The following is a 25,067-nucleotide window of genomic DNA, read 5'->3' on the forward strand; positions in this document are numbered from 1 at the left end:
GTTGCTGGATATGCTCCACCTAAACAGAGGCCCCTGAGAGCCACATGCTCTAGGGATATACACCTAACCACAATGATGACTAGGACGTGCTGGACAGATAGAGTCCTGTCCCAGACCCTCCCCATGCTTTGGAACATGATTACAATGTACATCAGGCAGGGCCTGTCACTAGCACTCTTCAAGGGAAACCTTGATGTGTGGATGGGAGACAGACATGTACCCCGGGGATCACTGCAGTGGCTTTGCTGGACAGAGGCACAGGGAACTAATGGCTCTGCCATTCAGAGGCACAGGGAACCAACCTATGGGGGTGGCAAAAGCCAACACACTCTAGCTAGGCTTATAAATACCCTTAGTAAGACAGCCTAGTACCTACCTTTGCACATATTACATGTCTTATGTGCATGGATAGTTAAGTAACTCTTACATTTTACTTTGCTATCATGCTGATAAACTGTCGGGTGACTAAAAGACATATGTATCCTGTTATTGTGTATTGTAAATGCCAATAGACATAATTAGTGTTTGCCTAACATAACAGTAATGCTATGTAGCTTGTAATACATATCTGCCTACAGTACTGTACATTACACAGTTATTGGCACAATATCCCACAATGCAAATCATAATTGCACAGTGGCCCAGCCTTCGATATGTTATTCTCAGCAATACACCCATACATATGGCTACAGTTACAATATATCAACATATACTATCCCCTGTTATAGCACATACTTGTTAGACCAGCCCTGCCTCTGACAGTGGCTGGTGAGGAGTATTTCTGTTTAAAGCCCTTATATAGCATCCCTTGTGGTGTATGCGGTGTTTGCCTTGTGACCTACAGCAGTACACACAAATACTAAAAGCATTACTATGCTCAACAATACATCACTACAAGATAACTGTTTCCACTATATGGATTGCGTGCACTTTAAATACTACAGGAAGATACTAAATACACAGACATAATGACCCGAGGTGTCGTTAACTGTTGATTCAATCCTTTTCAGTTTGTGTTTCAATGTTCTTTGTAATGTTCCGACGGTATATAGGGATGGTTTGAATGTGTGATAACCCATCATTTTCTAGTTACATATTGGTAACATGTGGTATCCTGTCCAGCAATTGGTATTCCAAAGTAGTTAATTAGATGCACATCAGCTGTGCAGCTACTCCATTAGCCGATACCATGGCAACAATGTTGTTTAACTGAGTACTCCTTTTGGGCATTGTCCGTTTGTCTTACTTTCGAGGAAGACAGCCTGGATGTGTTGTTTGTGACATATTTCAACAGCTATATGGAGACACACAGAGATATATTAGCTTCATGACTCCCGTGGATTGTGTGTAATGGCTAGATGATTTTGTTCTACATGTGAGTATACCTGTTATATTTCAGAACATTGCTACTTATGCAGGGTTTGTTTGTACCTGATACTTCTGCAGATGTTTAAGTCTGGCAAGGATGTTTGGGCAGCTCAAGGCTGTATGGCTATGCATGAACTGTTATGTGGTTTACAGTGTGCTCACCAGACATCCTTGATTTGGTGCACAAGTGTAGCATACTGTACTGTTACTCGGTAATTGCTAACACATCCCAGTGTACACACAACCCTCTGAAACAGGATTAGTGCAAACACACCCTGCAACATCAGCAGTTGTTCCATTGTATAACAGCAGCTATTTCACATAGGGCCATGTTAGTGTGTCTCTGACAAGGTATGTTAAGGCTTCTGCAGATGTCGTACAGTGAGTGAATGATTTGCGATGTTATTACAGTTTGTATTGTAATATGTTTGGGTGTGGGGGTGATGGTGTGTGTGCATAGCAGATGCAGGTGTGTAGGAACTGCTTTTATACATAATCGATATGTGCATGAGGGTTCCTTCCCTATTTGAACACCTATTCTTTTGTGGACTAATACAATGGCAATTGCAGGCTGATTCATTAAGGCACTGTTATGTGGTTCCTGTATAGCATGCAGGTGATGTTAGTCCTTGAATCCCTTCGGTAATACATCTGAATGTAATAAAGTATTGCTACATGAAAGCTGTGTATTTCTGTCATAGGTATTTGCAGTCATCGTAGTTGTGTTGGTGACTGACCCTCTTTGGCTAGGGTTGCCACCTTTTCATTTGGCCATAATGGTACATTTTCTGGACACACATCAGAATTTACAGGCCGACACAAACCCACGGTCAGTACAAGGGATAAAACTTTCCTTTCTTGCCTAAATATAAGCTTATTCTTGTAGCAGTTTAGTTGCTTATCCTGTTTCTTGTAACATGTAGGTATTTTAGATACAGAAATAACTATTGTATGCAACTATTACAGTACATATGGGACATAATTATGTCCTACAATCCCAGGACATTTGCCACATTTAATATATTTGGTCAGGACACAACCGCCCAAAGAGGGACTATACCTCGCAAAGTGGGACAGGTGGTAACACTATCACTGGCTCATGTCCATAGCACATATTTGTAATAGTGTATAGGCATATACTCTTCATATCCTTTGTTCATAAAGGTTGGTAGTGGCAGAATGTGTGATTGCTATGGTCCATGTTATATACATATATGAACACTTCAACCGCTGTATATGGGATACATATGGAATCCCGAAACCACAGAGTTCCGACGCACACAGTACTGGGTCCAGACTCCCATACCCCACATTACCGACAGCGACAGTAACTCGTGAAAGTAACACGAACATGGAACACACACACGCACACACAGATACACTGCTACCCACCACATCCAAACAAACCATCCTACACTACATATGAGCAGGTGGCCAAGCCCCCCTACACCCCCCTTGTAGGTGTCTGTGCCCCCCCACACACACCCCCACTTTAATATTCTACCTCCTAGATCACGCAAACACACGCACAAAGCTAACCCACACCCACACATTACAGTCCCCCAAGAACACACACCACACCCAGAACACATACTTACACACACTACAGCCCTAAGAAACAAACTTACACACAGTAACCTACCTGAACCGCAACACCAGAAGCACTGACTAACTGTCCCTTAACATCGTGATTTTACACCTCGCGCATCTGGTGTTTTGGTACTGTGTTCTTTCGGACTTTAAGCCTCGGGATTGCGCGCATCGGTATGTAAAGCAGTTGGTATGTGGTAGGTATCCCATTTATATGTACCTCCGTGGTTATGTAGATGTTGTTAACCTATCTATATATCTACATATATATGTATATCCCCATATATCGACATATATCTCTCTCTCTCTCTCTCTCTCTCTCTCTCTCTCTCTATATATATATATATATATATATATACCTTTCATTGGGTACATGCCGGTTCGTCCTATTTCAACACATTCCTACCTTTTGTGTTTTATCCTGTCAGTATACACGACAGCCATTGGTACATCTCAGGTAGCTTAGTGGTATGTTATTGTGATGATTGTGTACATGGTTGTGTGTTCTAATCCTGGCAGTGATATCTTACCTCTCAGAGCATGCACTGGTAGTGCAAAGATAATTAATGCACATTTCAGCGGCTGTGTGTTCCACATGTTTATTACTCTGTGGAGAACTACCTATATATACAAGCTATGTTTAAGGTATACTATGTAACATGTAAACATCTGTGAAGATTCCTGTCAGGGAAACTCCCCATTATTTGGAACTACATCCCTGATTACATTATATAAAACTCCTCACTAACACTCCAGGGAATCCTTGCAGAGTGGGTGGGGAACAGTGGCTACACTCCAGGGATCCTGCAATTGGCTCTGCTCCACAGAGGGACAGTTAGTTAATCGATGGGGTGGTGACAGCAGACACGTTTTGCCTATGCTTATGAGTAGCCTCGGCAGTTGGGCATGTACCTACCTATGTATCTATGAACCTGTACATACAGTATGGACACATGCTGATAGCTTAATTTACTGTTCAGGTATTGTCTTACCTTGTGTCAATGGCAGTTGTGTGTAGAATAGTTGAGGGCTACCTATGTAGGATGCACACAGTAGACCACCTATACATGACAATTTACAGGTGATCGTGTGTGTGTGCCATCCATGTTTGCTGTGTGTGCAGGTGGAGAAGGGTGTCAGTCCATGAGTACGTACACTGTCAGTGTGTGTGCTATACGTTCCCTCTTTGCCAAGGCATGGGCATACTGGGCACACCTCCATCTGTCTACTGGGGCTAGCGCAGGGTGTTCGTGGTCTGAGTCCCTCTGTGCCTGTGGGTCCCTTAGTAATGGTGGTGGGCTGTGAGGACCTTCACCATTCTGTCCCTGCTGCAGCTGTTTCCGCAGAATCATATTGTGTAGCATGGCACATACTATGAAGATGTGGGCACATGTGCTTGGAGAGTACTGCAAGGCTCCACTAGATATGTCCAAGCAACGGAACCGTGATTTCAGCATCCCAAACATGCACTCCATGATGATTCTGGTTTCTGCATGTGCCTCATTATGGCATTCTTGTGTGGCTGTGTGTGCATTTCTGATGGGAGTCATCATCCACGGTTCCAGTGCATAGCCAGCATCCCCCACCAGGTGGCCATATGGGATGTCCCCCCTGGCAAATACTTGATACAGCTGTGAGGCATGTCAGATGTGGGAGTCGTGATAGCTTCCAGGGCTGCCAGCACACACATCCATGATAATGCCCTGGGCATTGCACACGACCTGGCAGTTGATGGAGGGGAATCCCTTGCGGTTTATGTAGCACCTACCCTGCTCATCGGGTGGTGACTTCATGTGTATGTGTGTGCAGTCTATTGCACCCAGTACCTCCGGGTAGTCTGCCACATGGTGGAAGAGACGCATATTGTTGGCCAACTCCTCCTGCATTCGGGGGAAGTTTATGTGCTCATTGGCATGTGGTAACATGGCATCCAGGAACTGGTGGAGTACCCTGGATGCTGATGCCTGTGAGATCCCCATGATATCCCCAGCTGGCCTTTGGAAGGTACCTGTGACTAGTATTTTCAAGCTTACACATACCTTCATGGCCACTGGGATGGGTTCCCCTCTGTTATTTCTGGCTCTGTGGCATGGCCGGCACAGCTCAACAAGTTGCTGTATGATGTCCCTGTCCACCCTGTAATGCTCTACTATCTCCAGATCATGTAGCCCCTGGTAGGTTACCCTAGGTCTGAACACTCTTCTCCTCCTCCGGTGCCTGAGATGGTTGTCAACATCATCCTTTACACCACTGTCAGTCTCCAACACATGCTGGTGAATCAAAGCTATGGTGGCCCCTAACATGTACATATTAAAAGTTCCCCATCTGTATGCACCAGTGGTGCAGAGTGTCTGGGAATACACAAGTATGTTTATACTATTATGCAATGGATGATTCTGGTGTAATTGGGTGTGTTTGTGCTATTCCAGCTGCAGGGTATCTTAATTATTGGTTTTACAGCAGGTACTGCTATTGTGGGACCTTTGGTGTTGACTTACGCTTGCCTGCCGTGATTCATCTATTGCCCTTTACTGCAATATTCAACCCGATTCCCCTCCCATTGTCAGACATGCATCCAGCTGCCGGCTTTTTTGTTTTGTACTTTCACAACCCAGGATTGTGTTGGGAAATGTGTTATGATCTACAAGTTTGCTTTGTTCTGCTGTGACAGTTCTCTTTTCTTTGCTGTATGGCACCTCCCCTTCCCTGTTCTGCAGGTAGCTGTGAGTTCCTAGGTGTTAATTACTCATTTGTACTCCAATTACCATGCTGCAGCATTTCCTTATTGTCTTCCCGTATCCTTCCTGTTTCAGCTGTAGTGTGTGCCGCGCACAACAGTTTACCGGGTTTCGTGCTCGTTTTCATCCACGTTCACATGAACTTTTGGTTACCTTGTGTGCTCTCAGCAAAGCAAAGCTATGGCTACTTCCACACCCCTATCCTGCGGCTTTGCTTAGCAACAGGCAACACTGATTAGCAATGATCCAATGTGCTTACAGCTACGGTGGCGCGCCCCTCTCTTGATGTTATGTTCACCTCCAGGCCACTCCTCGGTGTTGTACCACTACGCCGTGTGGTATATCCTTACGCCGGCAGGGCATTTGCGATTCAGTATTACTTGATTCATTTGTATGGCATTGACTGCTAATTCCTAGTTACCGGATGGAACACTGTCACAGACCCTTAGCAACCCTTGTGCCATGGTTGTGGTGTAGCATGCATGCCATTGACTATTATGGGGATATCATGAATTGTGTTACATTGCAGTTTTATGACATCTAAATATATTTTCCTTATGATCCCATTTGTGCACAGATGCACTGCGCTTTTACTTTGCGTTAGTGTGGCCATGACATTAAATGTTATTTTTTATATGTTGTGCATTTTTTTATGCCATTGGCTATATATTTAGCCATTGGCATATATTAACATTATAATACGTAAGTTTGGTCCACTTTCATGGCTCCAATTTTATGTTTGACAAAATGTAAACGATTTTTTTTGGTTTACATTTCTACATGCTTACGCTACGCCTGCACCACTTCATGAATCGCTATATACCTTCATTTGCATACTACACTGCTGTGCATGGGGTAATTAGCATACATGGGCCGGGAGCTGTGCAGCTCTGGAGTACGCTGGTAGTGCACATGGAAACAGCTCGTACCTGAATCACTCGGCGGTCATATTTGGCACTAGATCGCCGACGCTACTCCGGCACCTGGCACAAGCTTCATGAATCCCGGGATAGTGTGTGTGTGTGTGTATATATATATATATATATATATATATATATATATATATATATATATATATATATATATATATAGTGTGTATGTATATATGCATACAGCAGCAACTTCTCACTTAATAACTAAATACAAATAAATACAAAAACCCTCATTATAGAGCGAGCTTTCATCTTTTATTGTGTAGGAACTTCTTCAAAATGAATAAATTAAGCAATCCACTTACTATATAAGCTAGAATAATAACCAATGAGAACCTTTAAACAATTGCTAGACAGACTGTTTGTGTAACAAATAGAAACATGAGCATGGAGCTCTTAATATTTACATAATGAATAAAACATGAGCTGTATTATTGCATCCATTTTAAAACACACTTCAGGTTTAAGGATTCATTTAAGCCAGGGTGGTAGTCAGCTTCTAAATGCAGCTGCCACTTCAATTCCAGAACCTGCAAAAGACCATCTGCATCCTCAAAGAAATTATCTACTTGTTCTAACACTAAAAATTTACACATGGAGAAATTAGGACAAGAAATACTATATTTGCCTAATGCATTGGATGAATCTCTAGGTCTGATGGCAGCACTGTGTTCCTTAATCCTATCACTTAACTTCCTTGTGGTCTTTCCTATGTAAAAACAGGAACAGTCTGTTGATAAAGCTGCATACACTACCATAGTGCTGTTACAATTGAAACTTTTTTTTTAAAAAATACTGGCACATTGCAACATGTAAAACAATATTTGTCCCCTGTGAGAATAAAATTGCATGCCACACACTTGCCACAAGAAAACATCCATTTAGAATTATTAATAAGTGTTTGTTGTGTCAGTAAAAAAGCTTTATCTTTTCTTTCAAACATAGATTTGAATATTTTAGCTTTTTTAAAAGAAAACTTAGGAGCGGGCCCTATAACATTTCTAATCGAATTATCACTAGACAGTATTCTCCAATTAATATTCAAAATGTTTCTGATAGGTTGGGAGGTTGGCCTAATGGTTAAGGTGTTTGTCTTACAAACACAAAGTGCAGGGTTCAAGTCTCACAAGGGATAATTGGTAGGCTTAAAATGGCTCATAAAGTCAGTTAGCCTAGTTCTAATCTATAAACCCTGCATGTCCCTGCTAATGCAAAAGTAAATGACCAACTGTCATCATCTTCAGGTGTATTCTTGGTGGAGACAAATCCATATTTTAAAATAGGTCTAAATGTAGTGTATCTATTGCATCTGATGTCACTTCTGATACTGTTAACTAGGTTAAAAAGGATAATTTTTCTGCATGAAAAGCGAAGATAAAACATCACATTCCTTCTCAAAAGTGGTGTCATTACTGATTAATCTTGACAGTCTAACAAACTGTCCTTTTACAACGTTTCTCTTCATGAACCAAGGATGTTGGCTGTAGAAGTCTAAATAGCTGATTCTATAGGTTTCCTTCCTAAATATGTTAGAAGAGAGGTCATCAGTTGATTTTTCAGTGGATAAGGTGGTATCCAAAAATGATACGGTGGAACCTTTCCCTGCCAAAACAAACTGAAGGAATCCAATGCTTTCAGACAAAAAATTCACAAATAACTCAAGTTGTTTGTCTGTGCCTTTCCATGCAAAAAGATGTCATCAATAAAGCGACAGTAGGGCTCCATAAGTTCAAAACCAGGGAGGTGCACAAGGGTATCTAATTCCCATTCGTTCAGAACACCATTAGCAAATGCTGGAGCCATTTTGGTACCCATGGCAATCCCTCTGACTTGTTTAAAGATGTTATTATTAAAATGAAAATAATTATTATCTAAAACTGGAGACATGAGGTTATGTAATGTGTCAATTCTGGATTTAGGAAACTTCATGAACTTGTAAAGAAAGTGTTTGACATAACGTAAGCCTTCCTAGTAAGGGATGCTAGTATACAAAGCTACTACATCTAGAGTAACTAAAGTCTTGCCAATACCATTAAAATCAGAGGCATGTAAGTTATTCAAGAAATCCCAAGAATATTTAATATAGAAGGGATTGGACTTTGCTATGGGGTTTAACACAAAATCTAAATATTGGGCTATTCTTTCAGTTTTTGTCCTGTTATTTGAAATAATTAATCTAAATGGTGGATTGCAAATATTTTTGTGCATCTTGGGAATTCCAAAAAGTCTGCCTAAACAAGGATGGGAAGTGTTCATAAAAAGAAATTCTTCATAAGAAATATCATGGTTTCTGACTAAAGAATTAAATACATCATCAATGTGTGCAAAACTAGTATGTACAGTATCTATAGAAACTTTCTCGTAAAAGTCATCATTAAGTAAGGTATCTTCATTCTTTGCAATGTATTCATCCTGATGCATGAGGACCACCCCAGTCCCCTTGTCTGCCTTCATAATCCTCAAGACTTTCGTCATTAACTAAATCCATAAGTGCTAGTCTCTCCTTATGATTAAGATTGAACCACTTATCATGACACTCAGAGTTAATCAGTTGTCTAATGTCATTTTCACAAACTCTAATGAAGGCAGAGATAGTGTTGTGTATGGGTGGGTTAAACAAACTCTTTTTTTCATAATACTGAACAATCAATATTTCTATGAACATTTGAACTCACAGGACAATCAATATTTCTATGATCATTTGAACTCACAGGAGTAGTACTTTCCTCACTGTTATTAATTATATTCTGAGGCGTGAACACAGATGATGTAATAGAGGAAGCATCTTGTTGAGAATCAGTAACAGAATGTCTAGAGTCAATGTCACTGAGTAAAATCTGTAAATTCAGCTTCCTGGCAAAAAGTCTTAAGTCCATCAACAAATCTAGAAGTTTTGCTCTCTGTGCTGGAGCAAAAGAATGTCCTTTCCCTAAAACTTTAATGTGGTCCTCAGATAATTCCTTATCTGATAAGTTGAAGACAGTAGAAATGTCATTGTTATTTGAAACAACCTGATAATGAGGCAAAGACAGAATGGGATCAGTTACTTGTAACTGCTCCTGGTCATAATGTGTCTGGGTGGAATATGGTAACCAATTTTCCCAGTCCTCTTTTCCTTGTGATGGTTCCCCCTGTGACATCTACCCTTATTTTTTCTCTCCTTTTGTGGAAGTTGGGAAAAGGAGAATGTAATACCTCTGCAGGGGGGGGAGGTGTGAGTCTAAAAAATCAGTTCTAGAATCCAAGTGGAAATCAAAAGATGTAAAAGGAACAGGAGAAGAAACAGGGAGATGGGGTCTCTCTGAAAAAGAGACTAAGGGAGTGGGCCTCTCAGAAGAAAGGAGAGGTGAGCAGGGGGTTGGAAGGGGGGAAAATCATGGAGATCAAACCTAGATCTAACACCATTAAAGTATGTTAAGCTACGTGAGGTAGAAACAGTAATCCTGTTATCAATGGGGGTGGCAACAGGATTTCTGTGAGGTCTGGCTGAACTACTAGCAGGAGGATGGTTAAAAGAATGGGCAGAGGGTGGACATCTTGCTGCAAAACCGAAGGATGCAGAAGGGTGGTTAAAGGAGGGACTTACTACCTGGGGACATCTGGATGCAAAGTTATTATTAAACTGCGCAGAATGCGCCCTTCTGTCAGTCTGGTAGTTGGTGGGTGCATAAACATTAGGACTATGAAAGACAGTGCTATGTCTGTAAGGGCTGTGAGTAAAGTTGGATGAGTTAAAAAATCTCCCATCTTTAAACAAAAAATCTCGGACAGGATATGCATTATTAGATTTGTATTGAGACACGTCCCTGTCTAACTTGTTTTTCTTTTTTGCAATCATGGTGGCAATGTGTCTAGAAAGTTTGGCAGAGATGGAGTCATAAATAGGTTTAATGAAATGAATTTGAGGATGATGTAGAATACTGTTATTTAAAGATTCAATTTAAGCCTTAAATCATTCAACTTACTAACATTGTCATTTTGAATGACTTTAAGAGACGTTAAACTAGCTTCATTGTATAATTTACAAAGGTCTAAATGTAATTTAGAATTAGCTACAGTGCTATTGGGAAACTTAAAGAAATGAAGACCTTTAGGCACTATGCTCAAAGACAAACAAGCATCCAAGTATAGATTGTCCAGTTCAATGCTTTTAAAGACCATTAGTAACCTTTCTAACTTAAAGACTAAAGGTTTGCACTCTGAAATATCCACCGGTTGTCTGTTGGAATGGAAAGACTGACCAGTGGTGAAAGACGATGTACCTGTGAATAAAAAAGGATTAAAATTTTCACGTTCATGTAAAAAACATAAAATTTCATTGTCCGGTGACAAGCTGGTATTATTTTGATGAAAACTCACATCATCCTGTGAAGGAAAAGCAATAGGATGAGCAGGCATTGCATTAACAAATCTAGGATGTTGTACTTCAGTGTTAGGAACAGGGAGGGAAATAGATGAACCATCAGTTACTGAATAAACAAAATTAGAATTTTGGTTGGCATGCACATCTGAATAGGAATTCAAGTTAATATTCCTATTAATTATTTGGTCTTTTCCCCTAAAAAGGCTTTCTTGAATTACTTGCTAGCATGATGGGGAAGAACTACTGCCTTGCTGGTTAAAACCAACTCTTTGGTTCGTGTATCCAGCTGAAGTAGAGGTACTGTACTCATGACCATTAGATTCACAACCATTAGATTCATGGTTTCCCTCCAAATCTGGATTTCTCTGTATATTTTGTTGAGAAGTACAGGGATTACAGTCATGATTCTGCTGAGAATATCTTGATGTATTCTGATCATTACTATTAGTAGAAGGTAAAAGAAATCTATTAAGAACACGAGAATGCTGGATAGCATTAGCTTATTGGGCTGTATAAGAGCCGTTAACCTCATGATCGTTAGTAGTGTGGGTTCTTTCCAAATTCTGATTTTTCTGCCTCTCCTGACTATTCTGAAGGTGAGATAAGGGGATAGAAATGTTACCTTGAATAAAATCAGCTTCCCAGTCAAAATAAGAAGTTGACACAGAGCCGTTAACAACGCGGCTACTGCTTTCAAGGTTTCCCTCCAACTATAGTTCCCCCTCCTTTTCCTGATGGTTAATAAAGGGAATAGGTTCATAGGTTCATAGGTTTATACTAGGCTATCTGCCCTAAGGCATTTATAAGCCTAGCCCAAATTATTGTGGCTTACGTCACCCCTTATATGAAAAAATACTGTGCCCATTAGTTTGTTGTGCCTCTGTCCAGCAGTGACACAGAGATGATTCCTGGGGTAAACCTACGATCTCCCATCCACAGGTCTAGATTTCTCTTGAACAGAGTCAGCGAGGTGCTCTGCCTCACATGGACCGGGATTTTATTCCACAGCATAGGGAGTCTCTGAGTGATAAATCTATCCCTCCAGCACGTCCTATTTATATCCGTGCTAAGGTTTAAGTCGCTTGCTCTAGTGGTTTTGGTGGATTTGGATTTCTTGAGGTGGAGCATGTCCATTAATTCCGGGTTGGACATGGCCTTGTATGTCAGGCACATGTCACCTCTGAGCAGATGGTATGCGACTGAATAGAGCTGGAGTTTCTTCAATCTGGCAGCATATGACAGATTTTGGAGTCCCTTTATCCTTTTGGTGAGGAACTTTTGGGTCTCTCCAATTGCTGCAGATGTCGGGTGAGATACATCCCGAATGGGGCATTGTACTCGATCATTGGTCTGATAAGTGAAGAGTACAGGGAACAATGACCTCACTAGATCTGGATGTGAATCCTTCATGATCAGGTGGGCAATGTAGAAGGTCTTTCTAACCACTTTAGCAATGTGAGTGTCAAAAGAAAGGCTACTGTCAACCTGGGTCCCCAGGTCCCTGATAACCTCTTCTGTGCTTAGTGGATTGCCACCTATATGGTAGCTTGGGGTTACCTTGTTTTTCCCGAAGGGTATGACTATACATTTTTGGCGTTTAACTTCAGGCCATGGCTCTGGCACCAGCTATCTGTTTCCGTGAGTCCCTTCTGAAGGATATCCGTGTCCGATGCACTTTCCACTATGGCGCCCAGTTTGCAGTCGCCTGCAAACTTTGTCAGCCAAAGTCCTCCCATGTTGGCCTGTACTTCTGAGAAGTAGATGCCAAACAATAGGGGCCAAGGACCGAGCCCTGTGGGACACCACTTGTGACCGGCTTGGAGTCTGACACAGCACCAGCAACTCTAACCCTGTGGGTTCTGTCCTTAAGCCAGTTTGCACCCATCTTGTGACATATGGGTTTACATTTAAGCTGGTAAGTTTTCTACAATACCCGAGTGGGGTATTGTGTCAAGCCTTGCAAGGTCAAGGTAGGCTGTATGGACTGCCTTTCCTCATCAATGGCCTTGGTGACTGTTTCAAGAAGTCAACCAAGTTCTAAAGGCATGATCTTCCCTTGACAAAGCCAAACTGGGTCGGGTCCAATGTCTGCAAGTCCCCTATATCTTTGTTTATGAGCTCCATTATGATCCTCTCCATAGCTTTGCAGACTAGACTTGTTAAGCTTATGTAATTACCAGGGTCCGTGAGGCACCGCCTTTGGAGTGGGACCACAGTTGCCGTCGCCACTCCTTGGGCACGTATCCTGTGGTAAGGCTGAGATTAAACAGCTGCCTTATGTGCGGTTTAATTCCTCATTTAGCTCGTGTAGCACACAGCCGGGGACACCATCCGGTCCCATTGATGCTGTGTTTTTAGCTTTAGAGAGAGCAGCTTTCACCTGCGCATTTGAGATGTCCGGGAGGCTACACTCGGCTGGGATAGTTATCTCTCCTTTAGGGGGGGAATGTGAATAAGATTCTGGTTCAGCAGTCCATGAACATGTGCATTAACACTATCATTAACAGAAGAAGGTAAAAATACCTCAGCATGACCACAAACTTGCTTTTCAGCACCAGAAATGCGGATTTCCTTATTTAAAACCAAATCATTAACATCACAGCCATTAGTTTCACTGTTTAACTCCAATTCAGGGATTCCTTGTTCATGCTGCCTCTCCTGATGATTAAATGAGGGAATGACACTTTGGTTAGGCTGTCCATGTACATGTGTATTAACGATGTTATTATTAGGAGGAGGTAAAAATACACCTGCATGACCTTGTGTTTGCTTTTCAGCATCAGAAATGCGGTTTTCAGTACCACACATGTAAACAGCAAAAACCGTTGCACGATCGTTATTAACAAAACAGCGGTTGCTATTACCTTCAGCTGTTAAATGAACATTAGAGTCATTAAACTGTTTTTGGACATAAATATCATTAGGGCAGGGGTTATTCACCCCTGTAGAAACAGCAGCAGAATCCATTCTATTATCAATTGGTAAGGCTTCATGGCAACGAGCATTTGTTATGCTGCTATTGCGATCATAAAATAAATCTGTTTCTTTCCTAGCACAAGAAAGTGAATTATCTTCTACAGCCGTTAGATTTGTTCCCCATGTCGTTGATAATCCCATTGTGCAACATTCACCATTCTACTTAAGAGACTCATGGGATTTCCTAAATTTACTTTTCAAAAACCCACCTACCCACAAGAATATTATTTTAGTAACACTTGATGTAGAAGCACTTTATACGAATATCCCGCATACAGAAGGCATTCAGTTTCTAAAATTATACCTTTCACAGCACACTACCTTCACTCCTGAAAAAATAGACACAGTTTGTACATTAATCTCTTTAGTACTTGAAGGGAATTTCTTTCATTTTAATGACAACATTTTCCAACAGATTAAAGGAGTAGCAATGGGGTCCAAGGTGGCCCCGGCTTTTGCTAATTTAGTTTTAGCAAAATGGGAAACTAACACTCTTACACAGTTACAAGGTTTCAAATCAGTAAAATTATACAAAAGGTACATAGATGATTTGTTTTTTGTATGGGAAGGTGACGAGATTTCCTTATTTAACTTTATCGCTGAGATTTCTGACAGCATCCCTTTCCTGACATTTAAGTTATCCTCTCATGGGAACAGTGTTAATTTTCTAGACACTAGCATTTCGTTTGATACTAACACTCTCTCTTTGTCATCCACAGTTTTTAGAAAGGAAACCTTTAGGAACAACTATCTCCATTTCTCAAGTATGCATCCATATTTTATGAAAAGGAATTTAGCTAGGGGACAGCTCATACAACTTTCCAGATTAGTTAGCAACAATAAAGTTTTCCTACATGAATGTGAAATATTTAAGAATTTTCTTATAGAAAGGGGTTATCCTGCTACATTGTTAGACAGTTTAATTACTGAAGTTTATGCTTTAAGAAGTACCAGATTCCCCCATTCTACTACATGGGTTTAGTCCTAATTCAGCACATTCGGATAACCTGTTCACTTTTAATAGTCAGAAGCTTTCTTCCAATCAGTTTAATAGTACAGAGGCACCTCCTTCAGCCTCCTCCATTTCTCACTCTGTATTGTTAGACACCCCTTCTCACCGCACATCCACAGGTGTTAGAGACAAGTCAGGTTTGGATAGGCATGCAAGCTTCCCAGTTCCCATATGCAGAGATTCCACTTACATTAAAAGAATAATACTTAACAACTGAGATGTCTTGACATCTAGCCAGGAGGTTTCAGATAAACTAGATCCCGTTCCTTTATTTGCTTACAAAAAACAAAGTCTTTAAAATTATCGTTTAAGAACAGAGATACTCAATGCTATTAAACTCACCTAACATTATAAAGGAACCTGGTATGTTTTCATGTAAAAATGTGTTGCATGTACTTCCATTTATGAAGGAGATTCATATAGATTTAAACACAATAACTTTAAAGTGTCTTTTAAACAATACTATGATTGTAATACAATTTTTATTGTCTATGCAGCAATCTGTTCTACATGTTCTTCATTTTATAGAGGTAAAACGATCTGCAAATTGTCCACTAGAATAAAAAGACACTGTGCAGCTATTAGAAATATGGATAATAGAAATGCATTAGCTAAGCACAGTACAACATGCATGAATTTTGTTAGCTTTAAATTCATTGTCTTAGAGGAAGTTCCACAGTTTTTTGGGGACAGCAGTACTTTGCTTGAAGTGAAGGAATTGCTTTGGCAGTTGAAATTAAATGCAGACAACCCCCCAGGCCTTAATGAAAATATTAATATTAAGTGTGCATTGAAATGGGGAAGATGATTTGTGTTTATACAATAACAAGTAGAGTGCTTATTTTCTAACTAGCCTAAAGAGTTCATATAGAGTTCAGTTGCACTACATTTATGTTTATAGCTAAGAATTTGTTTTACTAATGAGATTCTCACTCATCGGTTCTTACTGTTATTAGAACAGCCTCTTTTACTGAAGTTATATATACTGTAAAATGTATTGTATTTCACTTTCTGATGAAGTCCAGTTATTAAACGGATAAAAGTGCTAACACAGGCTTCAATGTGTGTTATTCTGCATATTAGTTTGCTTTTATTTAATTCACTTAGAATTAAGTGAAGTATTTTGTGTATATATATATATATATATATATATATATATATATAGAGAGAGAGAGAGAGAGAGAGCGCGAGAGAGACAGTGGGCCAGATTCACAAAGAGTTGCACTGAGTCTAAGAGGAGAGTAAGCCGGCAGACTGGCAATATGTCTGCCAAGTGATCCAGCAACAGCCGGCAGGGGCGTGCATGAGAGCTCCTAAAACTACTCTTGCACGGACAGAGTCATGTTCTGCAAATTACCTAATTTGCTGCTGAAAGCTATGCAAATGAGGTAATTGTGCGATCCAGGAAACACTAACCTGTCTGAGTAAGAGTAGAGTTATTTGCAGAAATGTACTCCATTGGTAACGGAGTACCGTTCTGCAAATAGCAAAACAGAGCTATGACAGCTCCAAATAAAGGATGCATCCAGTTGAGGAAGCATGCCAATGGCCAAATATAAGGCCATTGGCATTTATATGTGTTGCAAAATAATAAAAATAAATATTTTTTTTCCTCCAATCTCCGATGTTTAAGCATAGCGCAGCGTCGCGCAAATGTGCTGCGATATAAAAACCAGGGGAAAAAAAGCCAAAAATAGACATTTTATTAAAAATATTCTTCTGCCATGCAGGTGAATGGCAGGCTGAAGACAACATGGCTACTGAGTAGTGGTTGCTAAGGGGGAAGCTCAGTTTGAGAGCTGTAACCAAGCATTAGTAGGCAATCCTATGCAAATGAGGATAAGGATAGTGAATCACAATTTTCCCTGCCATGTGAACCATGTCCCTAGAGTGTAAGTGTAGGATAAGGGAAGTAGTAGAGTAGAAGATAGGTGACATCATGAGGGGGTATGTACGAAAGACTGTAAGCTTATTGGAGCAGAGTGGCATGTGTTTGCTGTCAGTTACTCAGGACTGGAAGAGGCATATCTACAGTTGTCTTAACTGAAACCCATAAACCGAAGGTGTACGCCGTGGATATCACTAAAGTTTCTTGCAAAGATGCTTACACTGTTTGCGCGTGTGTGGGCACCTGTAAACCCATCTAAGCAGATGCGTGCACCCACCTAAGCCTGTGTAAGGCTGGCTAAGCCTGTGTGCGTGGATGTGCACCCGCCTAAGCCTGTGTAAGCCTGTGTAAGTCTGTGTGCGCGTGTGTGCACTTGTGTGTGCATGTTTGCGCTTGTTTGCATGGCGTTGCCCCCTGTGGAAACAGAAAGGGAAAAGGAAGGAAAAGAACTAGTAGGAAGTTAACCAAGGAGAACTAGCAGAGCTGCCAGGTGAAATCAATCAGAATCAGTCAATTACACAGGCAGCACACTAGCCCAGCCCAGCCCAGCACTTAAAACTCTGCAAACAACATTCCCCCAGGTTTTACTCAGAAACACTGCAACACTGCAGTATACAAAGAGAAGTGAAAACTTAAAAAGCTTAACTGAGACAAAAAAAATGTTAGGGGCTGCCATTGCTATTATAAGGCAACATGTGCAAGATGCTGAGGGTGGTGCCATTGTGAATGCTGCTGAGCAACCCACAGTGAGGAGACGGAGAAGAGTGTACAGACCCAGGGTAATTTACCAGGAGCTACATGAGCTGGAGATAGTGGAGCGCTATAGAGTGGACAGAGACCTCCTGCAGCAAATTGTTGAGCTGTGCAGGCCACGCCTCACACACAGAACCAACAGAGGGGAACCCATCCCAGTGGAAACCAAGGTATGTCTTGGCCTAAGAATACTAGCAACAGGTACCTTCCAGAGACCAACTGGTTATATGATGGGGATTTCACAGGCATCAGCATCCAGGGTACTGCACCAGTTCCTGAATGCCATGTCAGCACATGTTGGTGATCATGTATATTTCCCCAATTCCTATGAGGCATTGGCCAGCAATATGCGTCTCTTCCAACAAATAGCGGAATACCCTAAGGTAGTGGGTGCAATTGACTGCACGCACATACACATCAAAGCAACAGCCGGTGAGCGGGGTAGGGTCTACATCAACCGCAAGGGCTTCCACTCCATCAACTGCCAGGTCGTGTGCAATGCCCAGGGCATAATACTGAATGTGTGTGCTGGCTGCCCTGGAAGCTACCATGATTCCCATATCTGGCATCTGATGCAGCTGTACCAGACATTTGCCAATGGGGACATCCCTGATGGTCACCTAGTGGGAGATGCTGGATACACACTGGAGCCATGGCTGATAACACCCATCAGAAATGCACACACACCTGAACAAGAACTCCCTAATGAGGCACATGCACAAACACGAAATGTGATCGAACGTGTGTTTGGGAAGCTCAAGTCACGGTTCCGGTGCCTGGACTCATCTGATGGAGCCTTGCAGTACTCACCAACATTTTGTGGGACATGCACATCCCAGGCAATGTCCATGTGAAGTAAAGTCAGAAAAAATCCCTGAACCGATAAAGGAACCAATGTAGCAAACAGCAAAATAGTGAAGAAAAAGGCAAACTGGTTCCAACACAGCACTCTTTAATAGCAACACAACAAGGTAAGCGCTTTCACGGATTACATCCGCTTCCTCAGACCAAAATATTAAAACTCAAGTCACATCTTTAAATATTCTAGCAGCCAATGAGGCACATTAATCAGTGATCCAATTTAACACATTCTTTGCCTTGTCTAAGCAGTGAAGAAACTAACATCAGTTTGTAAATCAGCAACACTATAAAACATACATTGCAGCTCAAAAATTGCTAAGTACATAATTAAAACTGACTCTGGTCTATCACATAAACATAAATATAAATTCTAAAATGTATCAACATTTAAATATACTAATATATATATATATATATATATATATATATATATATATATATATATATATAATAAAATCTGTCTAAAAATATGTATATAAAACTGGTCAATCTTGTGGACATATAAAATAAAAACCATAGCAAAGATATATATAAAAAAACAAGGACATAAGCCTGGTACTACTTGGTCAATGTTTCAGTGCTCTAGCTTTTAAAAAGGGCTTCAGAGACACCTTACTATTGAGACCTGGTGGTTTGTCAGCTTGATAACATATAATCCACTTCTGTTCCACTGATTCTGTCTTATTATTGATGTCACCACCTCTAATACTATCATGTATGACTTCTAGAACAAAAAATGTAAACTTATGTGCAGTGCCTTCTTTCACAACATGCATGGCCAACGCACTTGCTTCCTTAGCATTCCTAATGTCTCTTAGGTGTTCTAAAATTCTCTCCTTGAAGGCTCTATTTGTTTTGCCTATATAGAATGAAAAACAGATAGTACAGAAACAAAAATATATGTCCTTGGTATGGCAATCAGCATATAAAGTGGTGCTAATCTCAAATCCTATCTGTGGATGTACAAAAGTGCCCCCCCCCCATATATACACATACAAGCCATACATCTCCTGCATGGCTACGTACCCATTATATCAGATTGTACAGCATTCTTTCTACCCTTGGATTTGTAACATAACTGGTTCTTAAGAGACTTGTTATTCCTGAAAGTAAAACTGGGTTGGCGACCTATAACATCTTTGAGTCCAGGATCAGTCAAGAAAATATCCCAATTGTTCTTAATAACATCACATACCATGCACACATTGCTAGCAAAAGTTAGTGGCATCCTGACCCCTACAGTACTACTGGTGATAATATTAGATGGAGAATCAACAGCTCTACCAACATTTGTTTGGGCATTTGGGGGAACATTCTAAAAATAAGGTCTACATCTTCTATTTCTCTCCACCCAAGCTGCAGTAATCCGAGAGTCAATGGCACCGGGCTTATATCCCCTCTCAATAAATTCCTCTTTCAATTTGGTTAGTGCAAGAGTTAGCTGTGCATCATCACTATGGAGACACATCATGCGATAAATCTGCCCTTTTAAAACATTAAATTTTGTGTGATTGGGATGCATACTGCTGTTGTGGAGTATGTTATTCCTCCTAACGTCCTTCCTATATATAGCAGTGAAAACAGATGTCAAGGCATTTTTACTCACTTTCACATCTAAAAAATCAATCTCTTCTGATGAATATGTATACATAAATCTCAAAAAGTCATTCAATCCATTGAGGTACTGTAAAAATTGTACTAACTCCTCTTCTGTATCTTGCCATAGCAAAAAAATATCATCGACAAAACGTTTGAACCATTTTATCGAACTACAAAATCTATTATTGGAGAGAACAAACTTAGTCTCCCAATTCACAAGTGTAAGGGTGGCGTAGCTATTAGAACAAGCAGTGTCCATAGCCACGCCAACCTTCTGTATATAATGGGAGTCATTGAAAATAAAAACATTATTCTCAAGAATAATCTCTAAGAGAGTACAAATGAGTCAACTTTGCTAGTAATAAATCCATTGGCACATAATATTTCTGTAATATTATCAATCCCCCAGCTATTGGGGATAACAGTGAATAGAGAGGCTACATCAAGTGTGACAAAAAAAAAGCAATGACCAGATAAAACATCTAACTGATTATTCAGCTCTTGCAAAAAACCTTTAGTATCTCTAAGCACAGTATGACAACTGTCTAGCACAATCCGGAGATTTTTTTCAACAAAGATAGAAAGTGGCTCTGTTGCCCAGCCCGTGCTGGGCACTATAGGATGCATGGGTGGATGGTGTAAATTCTGATGTATCTTTGGAAGGCCATAAACAACGGGTACTACTGGATGATCTACTTTGAAATATTCAAACAGTTGTTCAGAGATTAGCCCTGTCATAAGCAGATCAAACACATAAAACTGTATTCTATCAAATAATCCCTTTCAACATGGTACCTGTGATAGGGGAGTAGGGGTTCAAGTCACTTAACAGATCCAACATGCATCCAATATACACATCTCTATCAAGTATGACAATCCCACCCCCTTTGTCAGCTGGTCGTATTTCAATACTATTCATGCGTTTCAATTCAAAAAGTGCTTGCCGCTCATTCACTGACAAATTAATAAAGCCTTTAGTGTGATTCTCAGAGAACTTTTCCCTGTTCTGTTTATCACAAATATCTATAAATAATTCAACAGTCGAATTTGTAGGAGGAACAAAAGTACTCGGTTTTCTAAAAACACCTTCAGTCATCATATTATCAGGAAACATACTTTTTAGTGGCAATGTCCTGCCAAACAGGTGTAGATCTTTGAGTACATCAACAAGATCAACTTGTTGAGCTGGAACAAAGTTTAAACCTCTGTTTAGAACTGAGAGTTGTTCTTCAGTTAAATAACAGAAGAGATGTTGTATACTAGACCTGTTTCTGCCACTTTCCTGTCCTTATTACCTCCTCCTCACTGTGCGGACGTCTCATTTTGGAGTTGGTACACCGATTCCTGGATCTCCCTCTGATCGGGAGTGGATCTTCAGTAAAAAAGTAGAACATACTACTTCAGGTGCAAGCAGATTCCTTGTTGCTTTAGCAGGACTATTGTGTACTTGATGTTAGCAACATTCTCACTAGAATGGCCAGTTTGAATATCTAGTGAATTGTTGGCCACAGGTTCAGATACTGATGCAGTTCTTGCAGTAGCCGATGAAACTGTATGTGCCTGTACTGATTTCATGGAACGTTTATCGTATGACTCATTCATTCCTGCATTATATGGCCTCCATCCACTTCCTGTTGAGCGCTGAGTTTGAACACTATAGCCAGTACCATCTCTCGACCAAGAGAACACCTTACCATTTTGGAACTCAAATGTGTCTCTTTGAATTTTCCTAAGTTTGGTGGCTGATACCTTTTATCATACCCACTTATATTGTCAAACAAAACCTTCATTTTATCCCCTATGACATCATCTGGATACTTGTCAAAGATCGCACTCTGTGAGCCTTCTATCTCTCTGCATAAATAAGCCTCTTCAGGTTGAAAGAACTCAATAAGGAGCTGCATGTATCTGGTGCTGCACTCAAGATTTAACAGCTGCCAGCATCTCAAAGGTTCAGGATAGGTTTGTCCGTAGCTCGGCATTGTCAAGACTCTCAGACCCCTTGGTGCTATGTTCATTTTAAGAGAACCTTCAAGGTGGAAGCGCTGCCACTGCAGTCGCTTATACCTGTAAAGCTTATTCTCCAAGTCATGAAAATCTTTAAGAAACATCTCATGCGTATTCAAATCATCAGTATTCACTTCATGTTCAAAGCGCAATGTTCCACTTAATAGTGGATTGACCATATTATTTAAAAGTGAGTGGAAACGATTATTGTACAGTCCTTTAGTAGTCAAAGCAGGAGCTGACTCTTCTGTAACACATAAATCCCCATTTGTAGCAGCCATGCTCGGTGAGAGGTAAACAAACAGTAGCAGTAAAGTCAGAACGAACCTCTGAACCGATAAAGAAACCAATGTATCAAACAGCAAAATAGTGAAGAAAAAGGCAAACTGGTTCCAACACAGCACTCTTTAATAGCAACACAACAAGGTAAGCGCTTTCACGGATTACATCCACTTCCTCAGACCAAAATATTAAACTTCCTCAGACCAAAATATTAAAACTCAAGTCACATCTTTAAACATTTAGCAGCCAATGAGGCACATTAATCACGGAACCAATTTAACACATTCATTGCCTTGTCTAAGCAGTGAAGAAACTAACATCAGTGTGTAAATCAGCAACACTATAAAACATATATTGCAGCTCAAAAATTGCTAAGTACATAATTAAAACTGACTCTGGTCTATCACATAAACATAAATATAAATTCTAAAATGTATCAACATTTAAATATACTAAATTATATAAAAAATATATATATAATAAAATCTGTCTAAAAATATGTATATAGAACTGGTCAATCTTGTGGACATATAAAATAAAAACCATAGCAAAGATATATATAAGAAACCAAGGACATAACCCTGGTACTACTTGGTCAATGTCCATGTGAAGGACTATCAAACACAGACATGGCATGCATTGCAAATCTATGGCCATACACATTGGTAACCAGGATGTCAGGGAAGATCATGCAGTACCCATCTGTGTGGGACATTGCAGACACTACACCCCTGCACTGCACACCATTGTCGGGTGATGCAATGCCAGAGATTACCCTTCACCCAGCCTTGTACAGCCATCTTACACAGCCAACCACTACACACCCATGAAGCAATGCATACATGCATGCCAGTACTGGCACCTTGTGTCTGCGTGTGGGTTATGATGCTCCCAACCACAGTCACTCCCAGTATAACCCTCATTGACATACCAACAGATGTCAAACACTTTCAAATGCCCTAGCCCATAGAACCTCCAGATATCCCCTGTGGTGCATGTAGTCCTGTGCATTACTGCAGTGTGGCAAAATAAGTAGTTAGGTTGTGTATTTGTGGCCCTGGCAAGGAGTGTCAATGCGTGTCCATTAGAGAGTGTGGTTGTAGTGAGAATGGCATCTGTTCATGTGGACAGCCATGTGTGCCACACCTAATGTATGTCTACTATATCTCTGTTGCAGATGTCACTCACCTACACACATATATGTTCTTACAGCACAACATGTCACCTTTGTGACACATGTAGTAATGTTATGCACATGTAATAGTAATGAGTAGTCAGTCAGGGGTTTGACCCATGTACTGTTAGGCATGTGACAGACGATGCTTAGAGTTAAGTCTCCAAGCCCTTCCCTGGTGTACTTTGCCTGTCCCACCCATGCACTCTCTGGTGGATGTGAAGGAGTACACCTGCACAGCAGCAGCATGTGTATTGTAAGTGAGGGACATGGTCAGGTGATGGCCTCTTCACCTATTGCAGTCCTCCTCTAGCTGATTGCATGTGGAACAGCTGTGATGGTGTTCCCATAGCCATTCGCATGATAAACACTGTACACTATCTAGGGAAAACATGTTGGTATTTGGCCATGACAGTCGCTGTGAGTGGTACCTGGATGTGGTGTCCTGACATGGCATCACAGATGATATCTGGATGTACCTCAAACATTTTACACAGTGGGAAATAGCATAAAGACAGGAGGGTGATGTGCCACACATGACTACAGCATGTAAATGTAGCTATGCTGCATTGAGACTACTGCCTGTTTAACATGTGTGTGGTAATGGCTATTCTGCATGTTATAATACAGACATGACAGTACTCTGTTCATGAGGGACCCCCATCTGTAGGGCCATCTGTGAACTGGTCAGTGTGTGCAACCATTTGTTTCCTGTGTTACACACTGAACACACATCTGTGCACAGCAGAAGCATAGTGTGAGGATTGCAGACAGTACATGATGATAGGGATGTGTTACTGCCATCGCATCCCTGACTGGACATATGTCACATGAGACAGTGGTATGACAGACACTGTCTGGGGTTCCCAGTGACAAGCCAATAATGGGCAACTGTTCATAGCAGCGGTCACATGTCTACTACACATTGTACAGATGGCATTAAGTATATATGCATGTGTTGTGCTCCCTCTGCAAATGTATACCATCTGTTGTGTTGGGTTGATGGTGATATCTATGCATACTGTTGTAGGTAATCCTGTATGCTGGTGCCTATCACTAAGCCATATGTGGATTTAAACGGAAACACCATAGGCTGAACGAGTTGGGAGGTCCCGGCAGAACCTCCTGTCCCACTTCAGCTGACCATGACACCAGGCACTGACACATCTGGGGCCCAGCCTTGGACATCAGCCTCTGTTGGCTCTGCACCACCTTCCGGTGGTACCACCACTGAGGTTGGAGCATGTCCTCCCTGGGAGCAGGACCAGACAGGTATATGTCTACTGTCATGCAGTCCCACATGTGTTGCGTTGGGGGCTCACTAAGGGGTTCCAAAGCCAGATACGCAAGCTCAAGGGCGGAGTCACATTTACAGCATGATGCTGCCCTTCCTGGACAGCTCCCAGTACTGCCTCCTTTGCAGCTGTTTAGGTGCAGTGGCAGCTGCCCATGGCTGGGGACCTCCATCCCACTGTTCATATGGCCTTGTGAATAACGAACACCCATCCCTGTTCAGGGTGTATC

The sequence above is a fragment of the Protopterus annectens genome, chromosome 5.part1, assembly GCF_019279795.1.
Source record: "Protopterus annectens isolate FY-2018-M chromosome 5.part1, PAN1.0, whole genome shotgun sequence".
NCBI lineage: Eukaryota > Metazoa > Chordata > Ceratodontiformes > Protopteridae > Protopterus > Protopterus annectens.